Source organism: Notamacropus eugenii, chromosome 6 (genome assembly GCF_028372415.1).
Source record: "Notamacropus eugenii isolate mMacEug1 chromosome 6, mMacEug1.pri_v2, whole genome shotgun sequence".
Taxonomy (NCBI): domain Eukaryota; kingdom Metazoa; phylum Chordata; class Mammalia; order Diprotodontia; family Macropodidae; genus Notamacropus; species Notamacropus eugenii.
Window position 1 is genome coordinate 125,867,782 of NC_092877.1, and position 24,296 is coordinate 125,892,077.

The 24,296-nt window shown below is 36.8% G+C and overlaps 1 pseudogene; it reads right to left on the reverse strand.

Annotated features, from left to right (window-relative positions):
• LOC140512121 (ubiquinone biosynthesis monooxygenase COQ6, mitochondrial-like) overlaps positions 1 to 19,824 on the reverse strand; it is a 28,302-nt pseudogene extending 8,478 nt beyond the window's left edge.
• Positions 19,825 to 24,296: the final 4,472 nt, after the last annotated feature.

Below are 24,296 nucleotides of genomic sequence, written 5' to 3' on the forward strand. Positions count from 1 at the left end.
AACTGTCTGGCATTTGTGGATTGAGAAATCTGGGAACCACAGCTACTCCCCATAATTCCATGCCCTGAAGCCTACTATAGTCCTGTCCCAGCCGTGCTGCATGACCAAGGTTGGGCTGTGCTCTGCTCTGAGTCTGGTGAAATGGACCTTTCCGTTTTGGCCTTCTAAGCTATCTTGGGCTGGAAATCTTTCACTCTGTCGTTTTGTGGCTTCTGCTGCTTTAGAATTGGTTTAGAGTCATTTTTTAGAAGTATATTATGAACTGTTGGGGTAGAACTAGAGCAGGTCTATCCTTCCACTCCATCTTCTTGGCTCTCAACCAAATCCACTTTTAAGGGATAAATCCTCCCTGCTCAGTCCGTATTTTGAGCATGAATTCCTACCAAAATCGTTCTATTGTGCATCTCTCTCATATGAGTAACCTTAACCTTGACCAGCTAAATCTTGGCTGTTTTGTCATAGTGTGTGTGTGTGTGTGTGTGTGTGTGTGTGTGTGTGTGTGTCTGTATGTGTGTGTTTGTGTGCATGCAGGTACACATCTGCACATGCTTCTATTTTTACCTGCTCACTGTACTGCACAGTTATAATGTCCATGATTGTACTAGTTTTTCAAGCACAGTTTTCTTGAAAACGTCAAACTCAGGTCTTTGCTCTAACCTAAGCCATGAAACCAAATAGAGTAGGAGGACAGAACTATCTGATACAGAAATAGAAATGATATTGCAGTCTGGCCCCAGAAGGAAGAACTAAAATGAAAGTATGGAAATAGTAGAGAGGCAGATTTTAGTTTTGCTATAAAGGTAGGGGACAATTCCTTACACTCCAAGATATCCCCAAATGGATGGATTGCCTCAGGAGGTAGCAGGTTCTCCTTCAATGAAAGTTTTAAAATATAAGTCAAATGACTTTCTAAAGTATATTACTACTTTTAAAATTAAATTACCAGCAACATTTCAGAGACAAAATAAGGCTAAGACAAACTAAATTATAGGGATCTTCTCACTTTTTTTGTTTATAGGATCATAGGTTTTAAGCTAGAAGGAATCTTAGAGGTCACTAAGGTCAACTTAGCTTATTCTGTACACGAGGGAAGTGAGACAAAGAGATGTAAAATAACTTTGCAAGGAACATGTAGCAAGACCAGACTAGAACTTGTGTCTTCCTGAATCCAAGTCCAGGGTTTTGTTTATTATACAAGGTAAGCTATCCTTTGAGCATATCCCAGCCTTTAGCAAAGGAACTAGTGAACCTCCTGAACTCCCCCAATTAGCACAATTTGAGCTCCTGTTGTGTTACTCTAATGCCAAACTGTGCTTGATAATTGCACTTTGAAGTTCTTCCTCTTCATTGTCCTCCCCACCTTTCAAGCATTCAAGTAACATTATCTCTTAGAGGAGCAACTCACAAATCTGCTAAGTATTATGCCAGGTGTTAATTTAATAGGACTACACGGGTCTTTCCTTCAAGAGCATTGTTTTTGAATATACAATATTTAATCTGGAAAAAGCATTTTTTGTTTTATTATTTTCTTCTTTTTTTAGGGAGAAGCAGTCTGGGATTAGTCCGGATCTCTCATTTCATCAATATAAGGAGGTACTCATAAAAGCAAATCACTCCACTTACTTAGATTAAAAAATATTTTATTACCTGTAGTCTTACAGAGTTGCCTGGAACACTGGGTTGTCAAATACACGTAGTCACAAATTTAATATGTTCCGGACAGGAATTGAAAATAGTTCTTCCTGTCCAATACAACTTTTTACACGTTGCTTTTATCTTTCTTTAACACAAAGTCCTTCTAATGGCAGGATTTTCAGTCCATAATGAAGTCCATGATTTTGAGAGACCAGTAAGATTGATATTTAGTAGCAATTGGGGGACCAATTTAACCTTAAAATCACATCATATAACACTATGTAGTTTCACAAATGGTCAGTAATTGATTCTCTAAGCTTCTCCAAATACAACATCATATCATCTGCAAAAAGTTTTAGTTTTGCTTCCATACTATCTATATCTATTCCTTTGTCCTGCCTTCCATTGCTATAAGCTAGGATTTCTTGTACAGTACTGAGTAATAGCAGTGATAAATCTTTTGCTTCACCTCCAATATTATTGGGAAGGCTTCAAGTTTATCTCCATTAAAGAGGATGGTTGCTCTTGCTTTTATTTTTTTTTTCAAATTTATTCATTTATTTTCTATTTTTAACAATGGCTTCTATACATTTCAAATTTTCTACCCCTTCCTTTCTGCTCTCTCCCAAAAACATCATGGAATATTGTGTGGGCTCTACGCATATATTCTGATTAAACACATTTTCACATTACTCATATTGAATAGAAGAATTAAAATGATTGGAAGAAAGCATGAGTAAAACTAACCGAAACCGAACATAAGAAAAGAGAAAATAGTATGCATCATTTTGCATTCTGACTCTATAGTTATTTCTCTGGATGGAGATGGAATTTTGTATCATGAGTCCTTTGAAAATGTTTTAGGTCTTTGACTTACTGTGGAGGACTAAGTCTATCAAAAACAGTCTTCACATGCTGTGGCTGTTGCTGTGTATAATGTTGCCCTGGTTTAGCTCATTTCACTCAGGATCATTCCATATAAGTCTATCCATGCATTTCTGAAGTCCACCTATTCATCATTTCTTATATCACAATAGCATTCCATTACATTCATATACCCACAACTTTCTCATCTATTCCCCAACTGATGGGCATTCCCTCAATTTCAAGTTCTTGATCACCACAAGGAGAGCTGCCATAAAGACTTTTGTGCATGTGGGTACTTTCCTCATTTTTGTGATCTCTTTGGGATACAACTTTAGAATATTGCTGGGTTAGAGTGTGCACAGTCTTATAGCCTTTTGAGCGTAGTTCCAAATTGCTCTACAGAATGCTTTAATCAGCTCTCAGCTCCACCAACAATGAATTAGTCTTCCAACTCTCCCATATCTTCTCCAACAGTTATCATTTTCCTGTTTTTTTATGTTAGCCAGTTTCATAGGTGTGATGTGGTACCTCAGAGTTGTTTTGAATTGATTCTCTAATCAATCGTGATTTAGAACAGTTTTCATGTGACTATAGATAGCTTTAATTTCTTCCTCTGAAAACTACTTGTTCATATCCTTTAGCCATGTATAAATTGGGAATGACTTGTACTCTTTTAAAATTTGACTCAGTTCTTTATACATTTTAGAAAGGAGATCTTTATCATAGAAACTAGTTGTAAAAATTCTTTCCCTTCCTAATCTTGGTTGCATTGGCTTTGCTTGTGCAAAAATTTTTCAAATTAATTTAATGAAAGTTATCTATTGTTCATTTCTTATTGTTCTCTATCTCTTGTTTGGTCACAAATTCCTCCATTCTCCATAAATCTGAAAGATAAATTATTCCTTGCTCCTCTAATTTGTTTACAGTATCAACTTTTATACCTAGATTGTGTACCAATTTGGATTTTATTCTGGTATAGAGTGCAAGGTCTTGGTCTATGCCCAGCTTCTGTCACAGTATTTTTTAGTTTTCCAAAGAGTTTTTGTCAGAGTGAGTTCTTATCCTGGAAGGTGGAGTTCCTGAGTTTATGAAACATTCGACTGCTATAGTCGTTTACTACTGTGTCATGTGTACCAACCCATTCCACAGATTAAACCCTCTATTTATTAGCCAGTACCAAGTGATTTTGATGATTGCTACTTTATTATATGATTTAAGATCTGTTGTGACTATACCACATTCCCCAGAATTTCTTTTCATTAATTCTCTTGATATTGTGGACCTTTTGATCTTCCAGATGAATTTTGATATTTTTTGGTCCCAGATCTATAAAATAATTTTCTGGTAGTTTTGTGAGTATGGTACATAATAAGTAAACTAATTAAGGTTCAAGTATAATTTTTCTTATATCACTTCTGCCTACCCATGAGCAAACGATGTTTTTTCCAGTTCTTTAGATCTTTCTTTATTTGTGTGAAAAATGTTTTGTAATTGTGCTCACATAGTCTCTGGGACTGTTTTGGCAGGTAGACTCCAAGAAATTTTATAGTGTCTGCCGTAGCTTTAAACGAGATTTCTCTATCTATCTCTTGCTGTTGGGCTTTGTTAGAAATATACAGAAATGCAGATGATTTATGTGAGTTTATTTTGTAACCTGCAAATTTGCCGAAGTTGTTTATTATTTCAAGTATTTTTTTTTACTTTATTCTCTGGGATTTTCTAGGTATATCATCATATCATCTGCAAAAAGTGATGTTAGTTTTTTCTTTGCCTATTCTAATTCCTTCAATTTCTTTTTCTTCTCTTATTAATAAATCTAACATTCTAGTACTATATTGATTAACAGTGTTGATAATGGACATCCTTGTTTTGCCCCAGATTTTATTGGAAATATATCTAACATATCCTTCTTACATATAGTGCTTGCTGATGGTTTTAGGTAGATGCTACTTATAATACTTATTGAAAGTTTTTCATCTGTATTCTTCCTGTAATTCCCTTATCTTCTCTAATAATTTAGATGCTACACCACTTGGTGTGTATATGTTTATTAATGATATTACACTCATTTCCTATGGCGTCTTTTAGCAGGATATAATTACCTTCCTTACCTCTTTTGATTAGATCTATTTTGGTTTTTGTTTGTCTAGAAGTAAGATTGCTACTCCTGCTTTTTTTCCCCTTCTATTGAAGCATAATATGTTCTGCTCCAGTTTTCACCTATATGCTGTGTGTATCATCCTGTTTCAAATGTGTTTCTTGTAAACAACATATTGATGATCATGATTTTTAATCCATTCTGCTATCCTCTTCCCCTTTGTGGGAGAGTTCATTCCATTAACAGTTACCCTTATAATTTCTATATGTGTCTTTCTCTCCTTCATATCCCCCTTTTAAGTTTTTATTTTTCCTTTCTTCCTTCCCTTCTTTAAAAGTGCTTTACTTTTGACTATCGCCTCCCTCAATCATCCCTCCCTTCTATTATCCCCCATCCCTTTTCTTTCCCCTGTCCCTTCTTATTGCCTGTAGTGCAAGTTAGATTTCTATACTTAAATGACAATATTATGCCCTTCTTTACCCAAACCTGATAAGAGTAAAGCTCAAAAAATGCTCATATCCTTCCCTTCTTTCACTCTACTATAATATAATTTTGTACTTCTTCATGTGATGTAATTTCCCCTTTCTGCCTCCTCTTTTCCTCTTCTCCCTTTAATTAAGGTTTTTATCATAACCAGTTAATTTATATCCACACCCTCTATCTTTGCATATCCCTTTTAAATGTCATAAGAACTATACAATTCTCAAAAATAAAAGTATCATTCTCCCTTATAGGGATGTAAATGATTTGACCACATTAAATAAGAAGTTATTTTTTTCCTTTTTTTCCCTGTTTACTTTTCTATGTCTTGTTTAAGTCTTGTACTTGAAGATCAAATTTTCTATTGAGCTCTGATCTTTTCATTAAGAAGGTCTGGAAATCCCTGCTTGAAATATTGTGCTCAGTTTTGCTAGGTATTTGACCCTTGATTGTAGTCCAAGCTCCTTTGCCTTACATAATATCATATTCCAATCCCTCAGATCTTTTATTGTAGAAGCTAGAAGATCCCATGTGATCCTGACTTTAGTTTCTTGACATTTGAATAATTTCTTTCTAGCTGCTTGAAGTATTTTCTCCTTAACCTGATATTTTTGGAGTTTATCAACAATATTGTTTGGCATTTTCAATTTGTGATTTCCTTCTGAATCTAGAACTTCTGGACAGTTTTCCTGGTGATTTTATGGAAGATATTTTCCAGGCTCTTTTGTTTCATCGTGATTTTCTGGTAGACCAATAATTCTTAAATTTTCTCTCCTGCATCTTTTTTCCAGGTCAATTGTTTTACCAGTGAGATATTTTACATTTTATTCTACTTTTTTTAGTGCTTAGATTTTATTTAACTGATTCTTGATGCTTCATGGAGTCAATAGTTTCTACTTGCCTACTTCTAATTTTTAACAAATTATTTTCTTCAGTTAGCTTTTGTGCCCACTTCTTTAAAGAGTTATTTCTCCAGTTAGTTTTTATATCTCCTTACCCATTTGACCAATTTTACTTTTTAAGAAGCTGAATGTATTTTAAAAATCACTGGTCAATTTTTCTTCTACCTCTTTAATTTAGCTTTGAAAATCCTTGTTGAGCCCTTCTAAGAATGCTCTTTGGGCTTGAGATTAGTTCATATTCTCTATTGGGGTTTCAAATGTGGGTACCCTATCAGTGCTGTCCTCATCTGAATTCATATTTTGTTCTTTCCTGTGCCTGTAATAAGATTCTATGGTCTTTGGTTTTTTAATTTGCTTTTTGCTTGTGGTGGATTCTGCTTCTGGGGCACTGGTGACTCTGTCACACATTTCTTGGGCTGAGAGCTAGGGTACTACTAACTGGTTTTGTGTTCTGTGACTTCTGCTTCTTTCAGCTAGAAGCTATATAATGCTTTGGCTTATCTGGTGTTCAACTGACTGGTGTGTGCCAAGGCCAAGTTCAGGTGAACTCTAAGTATTCCCATGGTTACATTTAAGCTCATGAAGTGAGGTGTGGAAAAAGAGACAGTCTGGCCACTGGAGGTCCCCTCCTCCCTCAGGGCTGCATAATCCTGTCTGCACTGGTGTTTGCCAAATTCCTCTGGCTGTGCTAAGGCACACTTGGGATCCTAGTGTTGGTGCTTACCAGCTCCACGCTCCTTAGGCTGAGGATCTCCTGCTGGTCTAATCAGGTGTGGCTTGCTGGGATGCTTCCAGTCCTACACTGGTCCACCTTCAGCCACAGCAAGAGAGACTATTCCCAATTGTATCCCTAGCCTCTCAATCAGAAAGACTGCTATTTCTGCTGGCTCTACTATTATAGAGTTTTTCCTGGGACAATATTCTCTGAATTTTTCAAGGTTGATCAGGGAGAATGAGAGAACTTACTATTTGCTCCACCATCTTGGCTCCCAGAAATTCAAATAGGCGGCTTTCAAATATTTTGTCTGTGGGCTGATAGTCCCAGGAATAGCTGCTGTAGCTGTCATGGCCCCTGTACTTTTCTCTCACCCAGTTTTGCTGAACTGCTATCCTGTGCTGAGAGGTTGGAAATCCAAACTGCTGCTGGAAATTTGGGCCACTTGGCACCATTCCTGTTAAGCTATGGCCGTATCCATACTGGTGCCTCTGCCTGCTCTATTTTGAATAGGGATGGGTGTTGCATTTTTAAAGGCATTCTCTCCATCTATAGCTATAACCATATGATTATTGTGGCTGTTGTTACTGATATGATCAGTTATACTGAAAGTTTTCCAAATATTTAACCAGCCCTAAATTCCTGGTATAAATCCCACCTAGTCATGGAATATATTCTTTATGAAAAATTGTTGTAATCTCCTTGCTTGTATTGTATTTAATTTTTATATCAATATAGATAAATGGTTTGTAAAATTCTATCTGTCTTTGCTCTCTTTGGATTAGATATAAAATCTATATTTGTGTAATAGGTGGAATTTATTAAGATTTCTTCTTTACTCCTTTTGTATAGCATTTGAATAAATAGTTCCATAATTGTTTGGTAGAATTAACTTGTAAATCAATCTGATCCCGCTGTTTTTTTTTTCTTAGAGAGTTATTTTTTTTTCAGTTTTCCCTTAAGATAGGGCTATTCTATTTCTTATTCTGTTAAACTGAGATATATATATATATATATATATATATATAGATATAGATATAGATATAGATATTGATACATCTATATCTATACATAGATATAGATATATATATACATATGTATATATACTTTTGCCGCTTATTTCCTCCTAAAATTCATTTAATGTGTTCATTAAGAATTTGGATGCTATGCAATTCATTACATATGTATTTAGTCTTGATGTCACTTCATTGTTTATTTTTCCTTTTAGCAAGATGCAGTTTCCCTACTTATCCCTTTCAACTGGGTTTTTACTTTTTGCTTTCTCCGAGATCACGATTACTACCCCTGGCTTTCTAAAATCAGCTGAAGCATAATAAATTCTGTGGCAGCCCATTTTATTAATTGTGTATGCCTCTCTGTTTTAAGTGTGTTTTTAAAGACATTATATTGTTGGATTCTGTTTTCTAATCCATTCTGCTGTCCATGGTTCTTTAGTTTCTAAAATGTGTTTTCACAAGATTTTGAATTCCAAATTTTCTCCCCATTTCTCCACTCCCCCCAACCAAGACGTCATGCTTTCTAATTATGCCTTCCTCATCTGCCCTCCCTTCTTTTACCCCACCCTTCTCCTAACCACCTTCTCCTCACTTTCTTGTATGGTAATATTGATTTCTATACCCTATTGTCTGTATATCTTATTTCCCAGTGGCATGTAAAAAACAATTTTTAACATTTGGAATTTGACTACAATATTCTTAGGAGTTTTCTTTTAGGGCTCTCTTTCAAGAGCTAATAAGTGGATTCTTTCCATTTCTATTTACCCTCTGGTTTCAGAATATCAGGGCAGTTTTCCTTGATAATTTCTTAAAAGGTGATATCTAGGCTCTTTTTTTTTTGATAATGGCTTTCAGGTAGTCCAATAATCTTTCATTTCTCCCTCCTGCTTCTATTTTCCAGGTCAGTTGTTTTTCCAATGAGATATATCATGTTGCCTTCTACTTTTTTTTTCATTCTCTTGGTTCTGTTTTATAATTTCTTGACTTCTTATAGAGTCATTACATTACATTTGCTCCATTCTATTTTTTTTAATTTTTCTTTTAATTTTCTAATTTAATTTTTCTTCAGTGAGCTTTTGAACTTCTTTTTCTATTTGGCTATTTGGGTTTTTTAGGCATTTCTGTCCTCATTAACTTTTGTACTTCCATTTCCATTTGTCAGTCTATTTTTGTGATGTTATTTTCTTCAGCATTTTTTGAGTCTCCTGTAACAAGCAGTTGACTCATTTTTCATGATTTTCTTGCGTCACTCTCATTTCTCTTCCCAAATTTTCCTCTACTTCCCTTACTTGAATTTCAAATCCCTTTTGTAAGCTCTTCTGTGGTCTGAAATCAATTCATATTTTTCTTGGAGGCTTTTGATATTGAAACTTTGACTTGGTTTTCTTCTTCTGGTTGTATGTCTGGCCTTCTTTGTCAGCAAAGTAAGATTCTATAGTCTGAACTTTTGTTTTTTGTTTTGTTTGTTTGTTTGTTTTTTTATGCTGAATGCTCGTTTTTCCAGGCAAATGCTTCACTTTCTAACACTTTTTTAAAGTATATAGGTTGTTCTATTCCAAACACTATGGATTTAGTTCAGTTGTTTTCAGAGATACTTATAGGGGTCTGTAAATTTTCAATTCTTCCAAGGTAGTGTGATCAAAGGAGAGTTATTTCCTCCTTTCCTGATCTGTGCTCTGTTTTGTGAGTGACCACAAGCACTGTTTTCTGCCTTGTGAGGAAGATTCACTTTTCCTTGCAGTCACAAGTTCTGTCACACCAGTGCTCCTTGCCCCAGGGTTATCCAAGCAGGGCAAAACAAAAGAATCCTGTCTCAGAGTCAGCAAAGAGATCCCTTCAATCTGCCTCTGATCAGCCTCTCAACTCCCACACCTTCTGTGAGCCTGAAGTTCTGGAAGCAGCTGTGGCTGATGTTGGACCAAAGTCCTGTCTCATCCAGGACCAACAGAGATTTCCCACTGACTTCTATGCTGTCTTTGGCATTTGTGGGCTGAAAAGTCTGGAAACTACCACAGCTGTCAGTGAATCAGGGACTTGAGGTCTGCTCTGACCCCATCAATGCTAACATGGCCCATGTTGAAATGAGCTCCACTCCCAGCCTGGTGCAATAGACCCTTCCTGTTGACCTTCAGGTTGTCTTGAATGGGAGATTTATTTCACTCTGCTTTTTATGGGTTCAGTAGGTCTAGAATTTGTTTAGAGTCATTTTTACAGGTATTTGGAAGGGTTTGGGGGAAGATTACTCAACCATCTTGGCTCTGCCCCACTTTTGTTTTATTGCTAACTTTATTCAGTTAACATTCTTAGTAATGATGACATATTCTGCACTTCCCTCTATTCTATTTTTTTCTGTTTATTCTTATTTCTTGATTTTTATCACCTACTTCCTCTAAAATCCATTTAACTTTTGAGCACTTCCTTCTTTTATCTACCCTCCCTTTTTATCCCACACCCTCTTTTCCTATCCCCTTTCCCTCCAATTCCATTAGGTAAGATGCATTTTTATTGCCAAATTTCCTCTTGTTTAACTTATTTAGATGTGAGATTCAATCATTGTCATTTCCCCCTTCCCCATTCAATCCATCTATTTTAATATCTCTTCCTGTTAAAACTCTTTTATGAAATAATTTCCCTCATTCTTTCTCTACCTTCCTGCTTCACCCAGGCCATTCCTCTTTTTCACATATGCTTTTCTTTACATCATTGCAGCATAATCACCTCACTCTCATTTATTCTATCTAGAATAATTCTCCTTGTCTTAATAATAACATACTTCTTAGAAGATACATTGTTCTTCCCATATAGAAAGGTAAATAGTTCAACCTTCTTGAGTCCTTTATGATTTGATTTTCATTTTACCTATTTAAATTTCTCTTGATTCTTGAATTTGAAAGTTAGAATTTCTATTGAGCACTGATCTTTTCATAAGGGATGCTTGAAAGTCCTGCATTTCATTAAATGTCCATTTTTCCCTTGAAGAATTATGCTTAAATTTGCTGGGTAAGTTATTGCTAGATATAATCCCAGATCTTTTGCCTTGTGAAATATGATATTCCAAGCCATCTTCTTCTTTAATGTGATAGCTATTAAATATTGAGTCTACATGCCTGTAGCTCCACAGTATTTGAATGGTTTATTTAGAGTTAAAGAAATATTTTCTCTTTGAGAAAGTAGCTTTGCAATTTGGCTATAATATTTCTGAGAGTTTTCATTTTAGGATATCATTCAAGTGTTTATTTGTAGATTCTTTCCATTTTTCTTCTGTCTTTTGGTTTTAGCACCTCAGAACAACTTTCCTTGAATAACTTATTGAAATATGGCCAAACTCTTTCTTTGGTCATGACATTCAAGTAATCCAATAATCCAATATTAAATGCGGTCTCCTCAATCTAGCTTCCAGGTAAGCTGTTGCCCAACTGCAGCACAAATGTGATATGCACATTGCCTATGGCATCCATGAATATGCCAATGTAATACTGAATTGCAAAATACAACAGATTCTCCACATGGAAGATAGAACCAAAGCAAGTACTCAGACACCAGAAAGTCAAAACCATCATAGTAACAAAAAATCTATACATAATAAAAATGAAGAGGGCAATACCATCTCCAACCCTTCCCTCAGTTAGGCTTACCACAAACCAGTTCCCCTTCAACAAATCACAAGCAAGTTCTCTTACTCACTCTGGCCAGCCAGCCTGCTTTCTCTCCCTCAGTTCTGATTGTCCTCTGACCAACTTCTTCCCAGCTCAGCTCTAGATCTGCCTCTTTCTGTTCTACCCTGCCTGCTCCACACATTCTTATTCCATGTGATTTACGCTCATGTGACTCAGGCAGGTCACATGGGCCTATTAGTGGATGGGAAAGATTGTCTGATTTAGAAGCAAATTTGCATTAACAATAAGCAAAAATGTGTTATCAATACACCAGCTGAGATAGTTTACATTTTCTTCTACTTGTTCTATTATTGTTTTACTTCGATGTTTTTGTTGATGTTTCAATGAAGCATTTGCCTAATTCTAATTTTTAAGTAAGTCTTTTCTTCAGTGCAATTTAGTGTCTTTTCTTCCATTTGTTTGTCTTCTTTTTAAGGAGTTATTTTCATCAATGAAAATTTTTTCACTTTTTTGGTAGATAAATTTTGCTTTTAAGGTATTAGTTTCTTCAGTATCTTTTGTGCTTCTTTTACACAGATCTTAAATATTTTTTAAAATAGTTTTCTCTTTTTTCTTTCATTTTTATTATTTTTTTTCCTCTACCCTACATATTGATTTTAAAAATCAAACACTAGTTCTTCCTGGAATTCTTGTTGGGGTTCAGTTCAATTCATTTTTTTTCTTTATTGTTTTGATTATTTTAGCTTCTTAACTTCATTGTCTTCTTCTGATTTTGTCTCTTGATCTCTGCCACCAGAGGAGGTTTATATTGTCAACTCTTTTTATTTGGTCATTTTTCCACTTTACTTCTTGATTTTGTACTTTAAATTGAATTTGGGCTCTGTTTCCATTGTGATAGGTCAACGGGGCATTATCTTATGCTTCTGTGCTTTTTTTCCCACACTACTGTGTAAAGCTGTTTATGGCATTTTGCAAGTTTTCAGAGTTTCCAAGATGGTTTGATTAGGGGAGAAGTATGTTTACTGCTTGGTTGGTGCTCTTGTCTTTACTATGAAGAGTTAATTCCTTGGGATTAAAATTAATATTATTTCTCAGTGTACCTAATCTCTTTTGACTATAAATATTATTACTGCTCAGGGTTTCAACTCCAATTTGACTTAAATACTGCTCTCTGTCGTTAAACTATATCCCATAAATGGATATAGGCAATGGAATTGATAAACAGTTATCCCTCAAGGCTCCAACTCCCTCTTTATCAAAAGTGCTCCTTTCTGCCCTTGAACTACATCCCAGAGGTAGGTATAGACACTGGAGATGTCAGACAGCATCTGCTCCAACAGCCAGGGCCAGCATAGGAATATTTTGTGATATCTTTCTGACTGTTTGACAACTATCTTTACCACCTTTAACTTGAGAACTCCTGAGGAGTTTATTGCTTCTGCCACTCCTAACTAGTTACACCACTGCTGTCTCATCCACATAGGTTCCAAAATAGCCTCCACTCCCATATCAATGGTTCCATTTTCACACCCATTAGGTTGTCTTGGTCTGGAAGAATATTTCACTATGAACTTTGGTCAACTCTACCACTCTAGAGTTCAATTTGAGTGTAATTTTAAAGTTGTTTGCTCCAAGATGGTGGAGTAAACAGCAAATCACCATAACTCTCCCATATTCACCCCCACAAAATCATTTAATACTGCTCAAAACAAATCCTGGAATAGCAAAACCTGCAAAAATGATGGGGGAAAGCAATCCTTGAACCCAAGAAACCTGGAAAAGGAAAAAAAAAACAGCAAAGATGAGCAAAAACAAGACAATAGAAAGTTATTTTAGTGACAGTGAATACCAAGACACAAACTTAGAAGAGGGAATCATTGTTAAAACAACCAAGGGGCAAAACCATCTCAAAAATAGGAAGTGCTCTCAAGCCTAGAAAGAACATCTGGAAGACCTCAAAAAAGGGGCTTAAAAATCCTATAAGAGACTCAAAAGAAAAAGTGAGAAAAGAAATGAGAGTGATGCCAGAAAATTATGAAAAAAGACTCAACAGCATAGAAAAAGGAGAAAAATACTGAAATTCCTGGAGAGAAAATTGTGGAATGATCTGTAAATTCTCTACCTCTCGTCTTGTTGACCTTGAAAAAAACCATAAAATATTTCCCCAGGAAAAATCCTGAAACAGTGGGATTAGCCAAAGGGGTAAGTAGTCTCTTAGCCCATCATCCTAGAAAAATTTCAAAGGAGGGTACTTCTTGCTGTGGCTGAAAGGGACCAGTGCAGGACCTTAGCAATCCCACACAGCCCTAACTCAGTGAACTGAGAGGACATCCTGAGCCCCAGGAAGGTGGAGCCCTCAACCACCAACACCGGGACCGCAGGCATGTCTCAGCAGCCCAGGGGAATCAGGAAGACACTAGCAGAGATGGGTTTACCAACCTCTGAGCTTGATGATGCTCTAGCTCAGCAGAGGAGACCTCCTGTGACCAGACCACACCTCCCCTACATTTAATGCAACTAGTTCCAGGGTAACTCTGGGGAAATTCAGAAAGACTTTACCTGGTCTCAGCTTTCAAATGCCAGTCAGCTCAGCACCAGGTAAGCTGCAGCATTTTAACTTCTAGTTGGAAGAATCAGAGACCAAAACACACAAAGCCTCAAGTTCTTGGCACAAGAACTGTGAGATAGAACTTCCTGTGCCCAGGAAACAGAGATCTAATTTAAAAGCCAGGAAAAGGGTGTTCATCATGAGTAAGAAACAAAGCAGAAAAGAAAAGACCATAGAATCTTTCTATAGGGACAAGGACCAAAATATGAATGCCAAAGAGATCAGCATTGAAACTGTACTCCCATCTGACATTTCAGAAGGGAATATAAACTGGACTCAAGCCCAAGTAGCATTCTTGGAAGAAGTCAAGAAGGATTTTAAAAGTCAAATTAGAGAAAAAAAAATAAAAACTGGTCAATGACTTGTGTTTTTGTTTTTTTGTTTTTTGACAATGGCATTTTTAATGATTATTTATTTATTTTTAGTTTTCAGCATTCATTTCTACAAAATTTGAGTTCCAAATTTTCTACCTATCTCTCCCCTCCCACTACCCCATAAAGCTTGTGTTCTGATTACCCTTTTCCTCAATATTCCCTCCCTTATATCAAACCCCTGACTTCCCTCATCCCCATCTTTTCTTTTTTATTGTAGGGCAATATAGATTTCTATATCCCATTACCTGTATTTTTTATTTCCCAGTTGTATGTAAAAATAATTCTCAACATTTGTTCCTAAAACTTTGAGTTCCAACTTCTCTCCCTTCCTCCCTCCCCAACCACCCCTATTGAGAAGGCAAGTAATTCAATGTATGAGAAGTTTCACAAAAGACTTCCATATTAGTCATGTTGTGTAAGACTAACTATATTTCCTTCCATTCTGTACTGTCTCCCATTTATTCTATTCTCTCATTTGACCTTGTCTATTACAAAAAGTATTTATTTTTAGTTGCTTCCTCCTCATATTTGCCCTTCCTTCTGTCATCCCACACACAGCACTTGCTTTCTTCTCCCCTACTTTCCTGTAGTGAAAGATAGATTTTCACATCAAAATGAGTGAGCATATTATTCCCTCCTTAAGCCAAATGTGCAGAGAGTAAGCTTCACTTTTTCCCTCTCACAAATTCCCTTTTCTCCTCCACTGAAAATCTCTTTCTTGTCTCTTTTATAAGATGTAATTTGCCCCGTTTCATTCCTCTCTTTCTCCCCCCAATATATTCCTCTCTCACCCCTTAATTTATTGTTTTTAGATATCATCCCTTCTTATTCAACTCAACCTGTGCTCTCTGTCTATATGTATATAGAAAGTCCCTTATGATTTCTCTTTCTGCTTACTTTTCCATGTTTCTCTTGATTCTTGTGTTTGAAAGTCAAATTTTCTATTCATTTCTCGTGTTTTCATCAAGAATGCTTGAAAGTCCTCTATTTCACTGAGTGATCATTTTTTGCCTGAAGTATTATACTTAGTTCTGCTGGATAGGTGATTCTTGGTTTTAATCTTAGTTCCTTTGATTTCCAGAATATCATATTTCACGCCCTTCCACACCTTAATGGAAAAGCTGCTTGACCTTGTGTTATCCTGATTGTATTTCCACAATACCCCAAATTGTTTCTTTCTAACTGCTTGCAATATTTTCTCCTTGACCTGGGAACTCTGGAATTTGACTGCAATATTCCTAGGAGTTTCTCTTCAGATCTCTTTCAGAAGTTCATCAGTGAATTCTTTCAATAATTATTTTGCCCTCTAGTTCTAGAATCTCAGGGCAGTTTTCCTTCATAAATTCATGAAAGCTGATGTTTAGGCTCTTTTTTTGATCATGACTTTCAGGTAATCCCACAATTTTAAAATTTTCTCTCCCTGATCTATTTTCAAGGTCAGTTGTTTATCCAATTAGTTATATTTCACATTATCTTCTAATTTTTATGATTTTTTAAAAATTTATTTATTTAACTTTTAACATTCATTTTCACAAAATTTTGGGTTCCACATTTTCTCCCCATTTCTCCCCTCCCACCATCCCCAAATGCTAAGCATTCTAATTGCCCCTATCACCAGACTTCCCTCTCTTCTAACATCCCTCCCTTCCCTTGTCACCATCTTCTTTTTTGTCTTGTAGGGCAAGATAACTTTCTATATCCCATTACCTATATTTCTTATTTCCTAGTAGCAAGAACAATACTCGACAGTTGTTCCTAAAACTTTGAGTTCCAACTTCTCTTCATCCCTCCCTCCCCACCCATTCCCTTTGGGAAGGCAAGCAATTCAATATAGGCCATATAAGTGTGGTTTTGCAAATGATTTCCATAATAGTCATGTTGTGTAAGACTAACTATATTTCCCTCCATTCTATCCTGCCCCTCATTGCTTCTATTCTCTTTTTTGATCCTGTCCCTTCCAAAGAGTGTTGACTTTAAATTGCTCCCTCCTCCCACTGCCCTCCCTTCCATCATAACCCCCACCCTGCTTAACCCCTTCTCCCCCACTTTCCTGAACTGTAAGATAGGTTTTCATACCAAAATGAGTGTGCATTTTATTCCTTCCTTTAGTGGAATGTGATGAGAGTAAAATTCATGTTTTTCTCTCACCTCTCCTCCTTTTCCTTCCATTGAAAAGTCTTTTGCTTGTCTCTTTTATGAGAGATAATTTGCCCCATTCCATTTCTCCCTTTCTCCTCCCAATATATTTTTCTCTCACTGCTGAATTTCATTTTTTTAAGATATGATCCCATCCTATTTAATTCACTATGTGCTCTCTGTCTCTCTTTCTGTGTGTGTGTATGTGTGTATGTGCGTGTAATCCCCCCAACTAACTAGATACTGACAAGCTTCAAGAGTTACAAATATTGTCTTTCCATGTAGGAGTGTAAATAGTTCAACTTTAGTAAGTCCCTTATGACTTCTCTTTGCTGTTTATCTTTTCATGCTTCCCTTCATTCTTGTGTTTGAAGGTCAAACTTTCTTTTCAGCTCTGGTCTTTTCATCAAGGATGCTTGAAAGTCCTATATTTCATTGAAAGACCATTTTTCCCCTGAAGCATTATACTCAGTTTTGCTGGGTAGGTGATTCTTGGTTTAGTCCTAGTTCCTTTGACTTCTGGAATATCCTATTCCACGCCCTTCGATCCCTTAATATAGAAGCTGCTATATCTTGTGTTATCCTGATTGTACTTCCATAATACTTGAATTGTTTCTTTCTAGCTGCTTGCAATATTTTCTCCTTGACCAGGCAACTCTGCAATTTGGTCACAGTGTTCCTAGGACTTTCTCTTTTTGGATCTCTTTCAGGAGGTGATCAGTAGATTATTTCAATATTTATTTTGCCCTCTGGTTCTAGATCATCAGGGCAGTTTTCCTTGATAATTTCATGAAAGATGATGTTTAGGCTCTCTTTTTTTGATCGTGGCGTTCAGGTAGTCCCATAATTTTTAAATTGTCTCTCCTGGATCTATTTTCCAGGTCAGTTGTTTTTCCAATGAGATATTTCACATTATCTTCCATTTTTTTTTTCATTCTTTTGGTTTTGTTTTGTGATTTCTTGGTTTCTCATAAAGTCATTAGCCTCCATCTGTTCCATTCTCATTTTGAAAGAACTGTTTTCTTCAGTGAGCTTCTGAACCTCCTTTTCCTTCCTTTTTCCTCCTTTTCTTTGGCTAATTCTGCTTTTTAAAGCATTCTTCTCCTCCTTGGCTTTTTGAAACTCTTTTGCCAATTGAGTTAACCTATTTTTAAGGTGTTATTTTTTTCAGCATTTTTTTGGGGTCTCCTTTAGCAAGGTGTTGACCTGCTTTTCATGCTTTTCTTGCATCTCTCTCATTTCTCTTCCCAGTTTTTCCTCCACCTCTCTTACTTGATTTTCAAAATCTTTTTAGAGTTCTTCCATGGTCTAAGCCCATTGAATATTTATTTTGGATGCTTGAGATACAGAAACCTTGACTTCTATTCCTTTCCCTGATGGTAAGCATTGTTCTTCCTCACCCAAAAGTATGGGAGGAGATATCTGTTCACTAAGAAAGTAACCTTCTATGGTCTTGTTTTGTTTTTTTTTTTCCCCTTTTTTGGACATTTTCCCAAACAGTCACTTGACTTTTGAGTCTGTTATCAAAAGCAGGGTATACTCTGGGAATCTGTGAGATCTCAGTTCCTCTGAGGTAGCACAATCAAGCACGTATTGGTTTGGATGAAGAGAGTGATTTTTGTGCCCAGAGTCTTAGCAGATACCTCTTCACAGCCTCGTGGCCTCCAGTTCTGCTAAATCAGCACTGGGGGCTGGTTTTCAGATAAGCTGAATGGGCAGGGCTGCCATTCAGTGTGAGACAAAGACCAGCTTGGCCAGAGCCTCCACCCAGGGCTGAGGTAAGACTCAGCTCTTCAGTGCCCCTAGGGGGCGGCAACAACGAGTGTGTCTATAAGGGCTGCTGTGCACCCTCTGTTTCTGCTGCCTGCTGCTGGAGCCATGGAAAGGCCTTTCTCTCTTCCTGGCCAGCTGATAAAACCCCATCACTGACCTTTGGTGCCTGTGGGCCAAGGGATCTGGGACCCCTCTGCTGTGACTGGAATTTCCACCCCTGAGGTGTCCTCCTCCAAGATTCTCATCGCACCACACTGCTTGGTCAAGGCTGGGCTGGGTTCTGGACTCGGTTCCGAGTCCGGTGCAACAGACATGTCTGTGGGCCTTTCAGGTCACTGTGGGCTGGAAATCTCCTCCACTCTGTTCTCCATTTCTGCTGCTCCAAATTTGTTGAGACTCCCTTTCTATAGGTATTTTATGGGCTATGGGGAGAGACTCTGCATAAGTGTGTCTTTCTAGTCCGCCATCTTGGCTCAGCCTCCCCTATTTTTTTATTCTTTTGGTTTTGTTTTGTAATTTCTTGATTTATCATAAAGTTATTAGCTTTCATCTACTTCATTCTAGCTTTTAAAGAACGATTTTCTTCAGGGAACTTTTGAACCTCCTTTTCCATTTGGCAAATTCTGCTTTTAAAAATATTCTTCTCCTTATTGACTTTTTGTACTTCTTTTGGCAATCAAGTTAGTCTACTTTTAAAGGTGTTATTTTCTTTCAGCAATTTTTTGGGTCTCCTTTAGCAAGCTGTTGACTCATTTCTCATGATTTTCTTGCAATACTCTCATTTCTCTTCCCAATTTTTCCTCTACTTCTCTTACTTGATTTTCAAAATCCTTTTTGAACTCTTCCATGGCCTGTGACCATTGCATATTTATTTTGGAGGTTTTGGATGCAGAAGCCTTGGCTTCCTCTGATGTCGTGCATTGTTTTTCCTCCAAAGGATAGAAGCAAATACCTTCACCAAGAAAATAACCATCTGTAGTCTTATTTTTCCCTTTTTTGGACATTTTTCAGCCAGTTACTTCACTTTTAAGTCCTTTGTCAAGAGGAAAGTATGCTCTTGGACCTGTAAATTCTCAGTTTCTCCAAGATGGCACAATCAAGGGAGAAGAATTTACTCCTCTCCTGGCCTGCACACGGATCTGGGAGCAAACAAATCTTTTCTGTCCATAATCTAGTAGCAAATTTCCCTCTCCACAACTGCCTCCATCTCCATCATGCCAGAGCTCCTTCTCACCCTAGGGCAGTGCTTATGCCTGAGATTCAAATCATCTACTCAATCCTCCTAGGGGCTTTGGGCTGAAGTCTCCCAGGGCCATCCATCAGGGTTGAAATTCAGGTCAGCTGCTCAATTCCCCCGGGGTCTTTAGGTGGATGACTCCAAAAACAGAAGTTACCTCTTCAGCGGATGCTGCTGGTGGCCAAGACGATATTCCCTTCTCTTTGGTGAAGAAGACTTTTGAAGCAGCCTTTTGTGTTTATGGGTTAAGCAATCTTGGAACTGCTGCTGCAGTGGCTCCCTGAGACCTGTTCTGGGCCCTGTCCTTGCCATGCTATGCGGTCCATGCTGGGCTGTGCTCTGCTCCGTGCCTGCTGTGATAGACATTTCCTGTCAGCCTTCCATACTGTCTTGGGCTGGAAATCTGTTTCACTATGGGGTTTTGTGGTTATGTTGCTCTAGAATTTGTTTAGAGTCATTTTTTTATGGGTACTTTGCGGGCTATATGGGGAAGCTTCTACAGGTCTGTCTTTCCACTTCACTATCCTGGCAGCCAATGACTTAAAATATGAAAAAAGAATTCATTGAAGAGAACAGCTCCCTATAAAGGAAAGTTGAATAAATGAAAAAGGAATTACAAAGCCTAAATGGAGAAAATAACTCCTTAAAAGAACAATTAAACAGCTGCAAAAGGACATGCAAATGTAGCTGAAGAAAACAATTTGATAAAAATTGCAATCGGGCATGTAGAACTAATGACTCTATGAGACATCAAGAATCAGTCAAATAGAACCTAAAGAATGGAAAGATAGAAGCAAATGCAAAGTATCTAACTGAAAAAAAAAAGTAAACTGACATTGAAAATAGATCCAGGAGTGAAAAAGTAAAAATTATTGATCTACTAGACCCTGATGAAAAAAAGAACCTGCACAATATCTTCCAAGAAACCATGAAGGAAAATTACGCAGAAGTCCTAGATCCAGAAGACAAAATAGTCATCAAAAGATAGTCATCCACCATTCACCTCCTGAAAGGAATCCATTACTACAAACCCCAAGGAGTATTGTTGGCAAATTCTAGAACTATCAAGTGAAAGAGAAAATACTGCAGGCAGCCAGGAAAAATCAATTTCAGTATCAAGAAGCTACAGCCAGGATCACACAAGATGTTGCAGCTTTTCATTAAAATATCGAAGAAACTGGAATATGATATTCCATTAGGCAAGTGAGCTGGTACTGCAACCAAGGATCAATTACCCAGCAAAGCTGAGTGTAATATTTCAGACAAGGAGATAGAAATTTAATGAAATAAAAGAATTCCAAGCCTTCTTGATAAAAAGGCCAGAGCTCAACAGAAAATTTGATCTTCAAAGCTAGGTCTCAAGAGAAGTGAAAAAAGGTAAACAGGGGAAAAATTGTTAATCAATATGGGCAAACTGTTTACATCTTAATAAGGGAAGATGATGCTTGCTGTATTTATTATATGTGTGTGTGTTCCTCCTTCATTGTCAGAGAAGATAATGCCATTGGAGAAGTTATGACATGACTTGCAATTGAATTTGATTTTTGAGTGAAGGAGGGCTGTGCAGGTAACCAGCCTCACTTCTGTTCCAGAGCCACCTGAATTCAGTGACCAGATGTTGATCAGGATGACTGGAGATGACTGAGGATGAGGCAATTGGGGTTAAGTGACTTAACCAAAGTCACATAGCTAGTGAGTGAGAAGTGTCTGAGGTGAGATTTGAACTCAGTTCCTTCTGACTCCTGTACTTTTGCTCTACCCACTGCACCACCAAACTGCCATATTTATTATTATATATAAAAGGGATATGTGTGTTCATCCTTTGTTGCTGAAGAAGATCATGCCATCAGAGAAATGATAACATGACTTGCAATTGACTTTGTTTTGATTGAGGGAGGGCTGTGCAGGTCACCAGCCTCATTTTTCCTCCAAGGCCATCTGAATCCAGTGACCAGATATTCATCAGGATTACTGGAGGTGACCCAGGATGAGGCAATTGGGGTTAAGTGACTTGCCCAAGGTCACACAGCTAGTGAGTTGTCAAGTGTCTGAGGTGAGATTTGAACTCAGGTCCTCCTGACTCTTGCACTGGTGCTCTATCCACTGCATCACCTAGCTGCCATATTTATTATGATATATAAAAGGGATATATATGTATATATACATATATATTATATATATATAGAGAGAGAGAGAGACAGACAGACAGACAGACAGAGACAGAGACAGAGACAAAGAGACAGAGGGAGTAGGTAAAAAGTAAATTATATGTTGATAAAAATGTGGCTTAAGGGTGCAAAGGGATTATAATGGAAGGTGTGAAAAGGAGGAAACAGAAAAAGATAAATTACATCACAAGAAGAGGCACAAATTATATATATATATATATATATATATATATATATATATATATATATATATATATATATATATATATTAAAGTAGAGGGAAAGAGGGGAGGGAGATGAACATTGCTTGAGACTTACTGTCATCTGACTTGGTTCAAGGAGGAAATAGCAAACTCAGTTAAATATAGAAATCTAACTAGCTCTATGGGGAGTAGGAAAGGAAGGGGCCAAGAAAAGGGAGGGGAAGATAAAAGGCAGGGGAGAAGTTGTAAGGAAAAAGGGCAGTAGAAGGAAGGGGGCCTGAAACATGAGAGGGAAAACTGAAGGAGGAAGTGCTCAAAAATTAAAACTCTATTATCTAGGGGAAGGGAGAAGTGAAAACTGAAAGCACAAATGGGAGGAAAAAGGATGGAGGGAAAGACACAAATAGTAATCATAACTGTGAATGTGGATGGAATGAAGTCTCCTATAAAACAGGGACACATAGCAGAATGAATTAAAAGCCATAATCTAACAACATTTTGTTTTCAAGAAACATTTAAAACTGGGTGATACACACTGGGTAAATACACAGAATATATTGTATGTCATTTGATGAAAGACAGCAGGGGTAGCAATCCTAATCTCAGAAAAAGCAAAAGCAGAAATAAATCTAATCAAAAGAGTTAAGGAAGGAAACCATAACCTGCTAAAAGGCACCCTAGACAATGAAGCAATACCATTACTAATCATATGTGCTCCAAGTGGTATAGCATCAAAATTCTTAGAGGACAATTTAAGGGAGTTAGAGGAAGAAATGGACAGCAAAACTATAGTAATGGGAGACCTCAACCTCCCCCTCTCTGAACTTGATAAATCTAACCTCAAAATAAACAAGAACAAAGTTAAGGGGGTGAGTAAAATCTGGATAATGTAGGTACGATATATCTCTGGAGAAAACTGAATGCGATAGAAAGGAATATACATTTTTCTCAGCAGTACATGACACGTATACAAAAATTGACTATGTACTAGGGCATAAAAACCACACAGTCCAGTGCAATTATAAGTAATAAAAGGGCATGGAAAGAGAACGCATCAGTTAGCTAACTCCCTAGGAAAAAATTTCCAGGGTCAGATGAATTTACAAGTGAATTCTATCAAACATTTAAAGAACACTTAATTCTAATATTTCATAGATTTTGGAGGAAAATGGGGAAGAAAGAGTCCTCCTAAATTCTTTATATGACACAAATATGGTTCTGATACCTAAAAAAAGAAAAACCAAGACAGAGAAAGAAATTTATAGACCAATTTCTCTAGTGAATAGAAATGGAAACATTTTAAATAAGATATTAGCAAAAAGAATACAGCAACTTATCACAAGAACAATACATTATGATCAGTCAGTATTTATACCAGAAATGCAGAGCTGGTTCAGTATTAGGTAAACTATTAGCATTATTGATCATATCAACAATAAAACTAACAGAAACCACATGATTATCTCAATAGATGCAGAAAAAGCTTTTGACAAAATACAATACCAATTTCAATTGAAAACACTGGAAAGTATAGGAATAAATGGAGCCTTTCTTAAAATGATAAGCAGCATCTACCTAAAACTGTTGAAAGGCATTGTATGCAATGAGGATAAGGTAGATGCACTTCCAGTAAGGTCAGGGGTGAAAGAAGGATGCCCATTGTCACTACTGTTCTTTAATATGGCAGCAGAAATGTTAGCTGTAGCAATACGAGAAGAAAAAGTAATTGAAGGAATTAGAATAGGCAAAGAAGAAACTAAGTTATTACCCTTTGCAGATAATATGATTATATACTTAAAGAATCCCAAAGAATCAAGTAAAAAAACTACTTGAAATAATGAACAACTTTGGCAAAGTTGCAGGATACAAAAGAAAACCCATATAAATCATCTGAATTTCTATAAATTGCTAACAACAACCAATAGCAAGAGATAGAAATAAAAATCACACTATAGCTGTGGTAGATACTATAAAATATCTGGAAGACTACCTGCCAAAACAGACCCAGGGACTATATGAATGCAATTATAAAACACTTTTTGCACAAGTAAAGTCATATCTAAGTAAGTGGAAAAACATCAGGTGCTCGTGGGTAGACTGAGCCAATACAATAAAAAGGACAATTCTACCTAAATTAATTTATTTATTCAGTGCCATATCAATGAGTCTACCAGATAATTATTTTCTAGAGTTAGAAAAAAAATATCAGACTTCATCTGGAAGAACAAAAGGTCCAGAATGTCAAGAGAACTAATGAAAAGGAATGCTCAAGGATATGCTCCAGCCCTACCAGATCTCAAATTGTATTACAGAACAGCAATCATCAAAATCACTTGGGACTAGCTAAGAAGTGGAGGGGTAGACAAATGGAATAGGAAAGTTACTCAAGACACTGTAGTCAATGAATATAGCAATCTACTGTGATAAACCAAAGGACCCCAGCTTCTGGGATAAGAACTCATTGTTT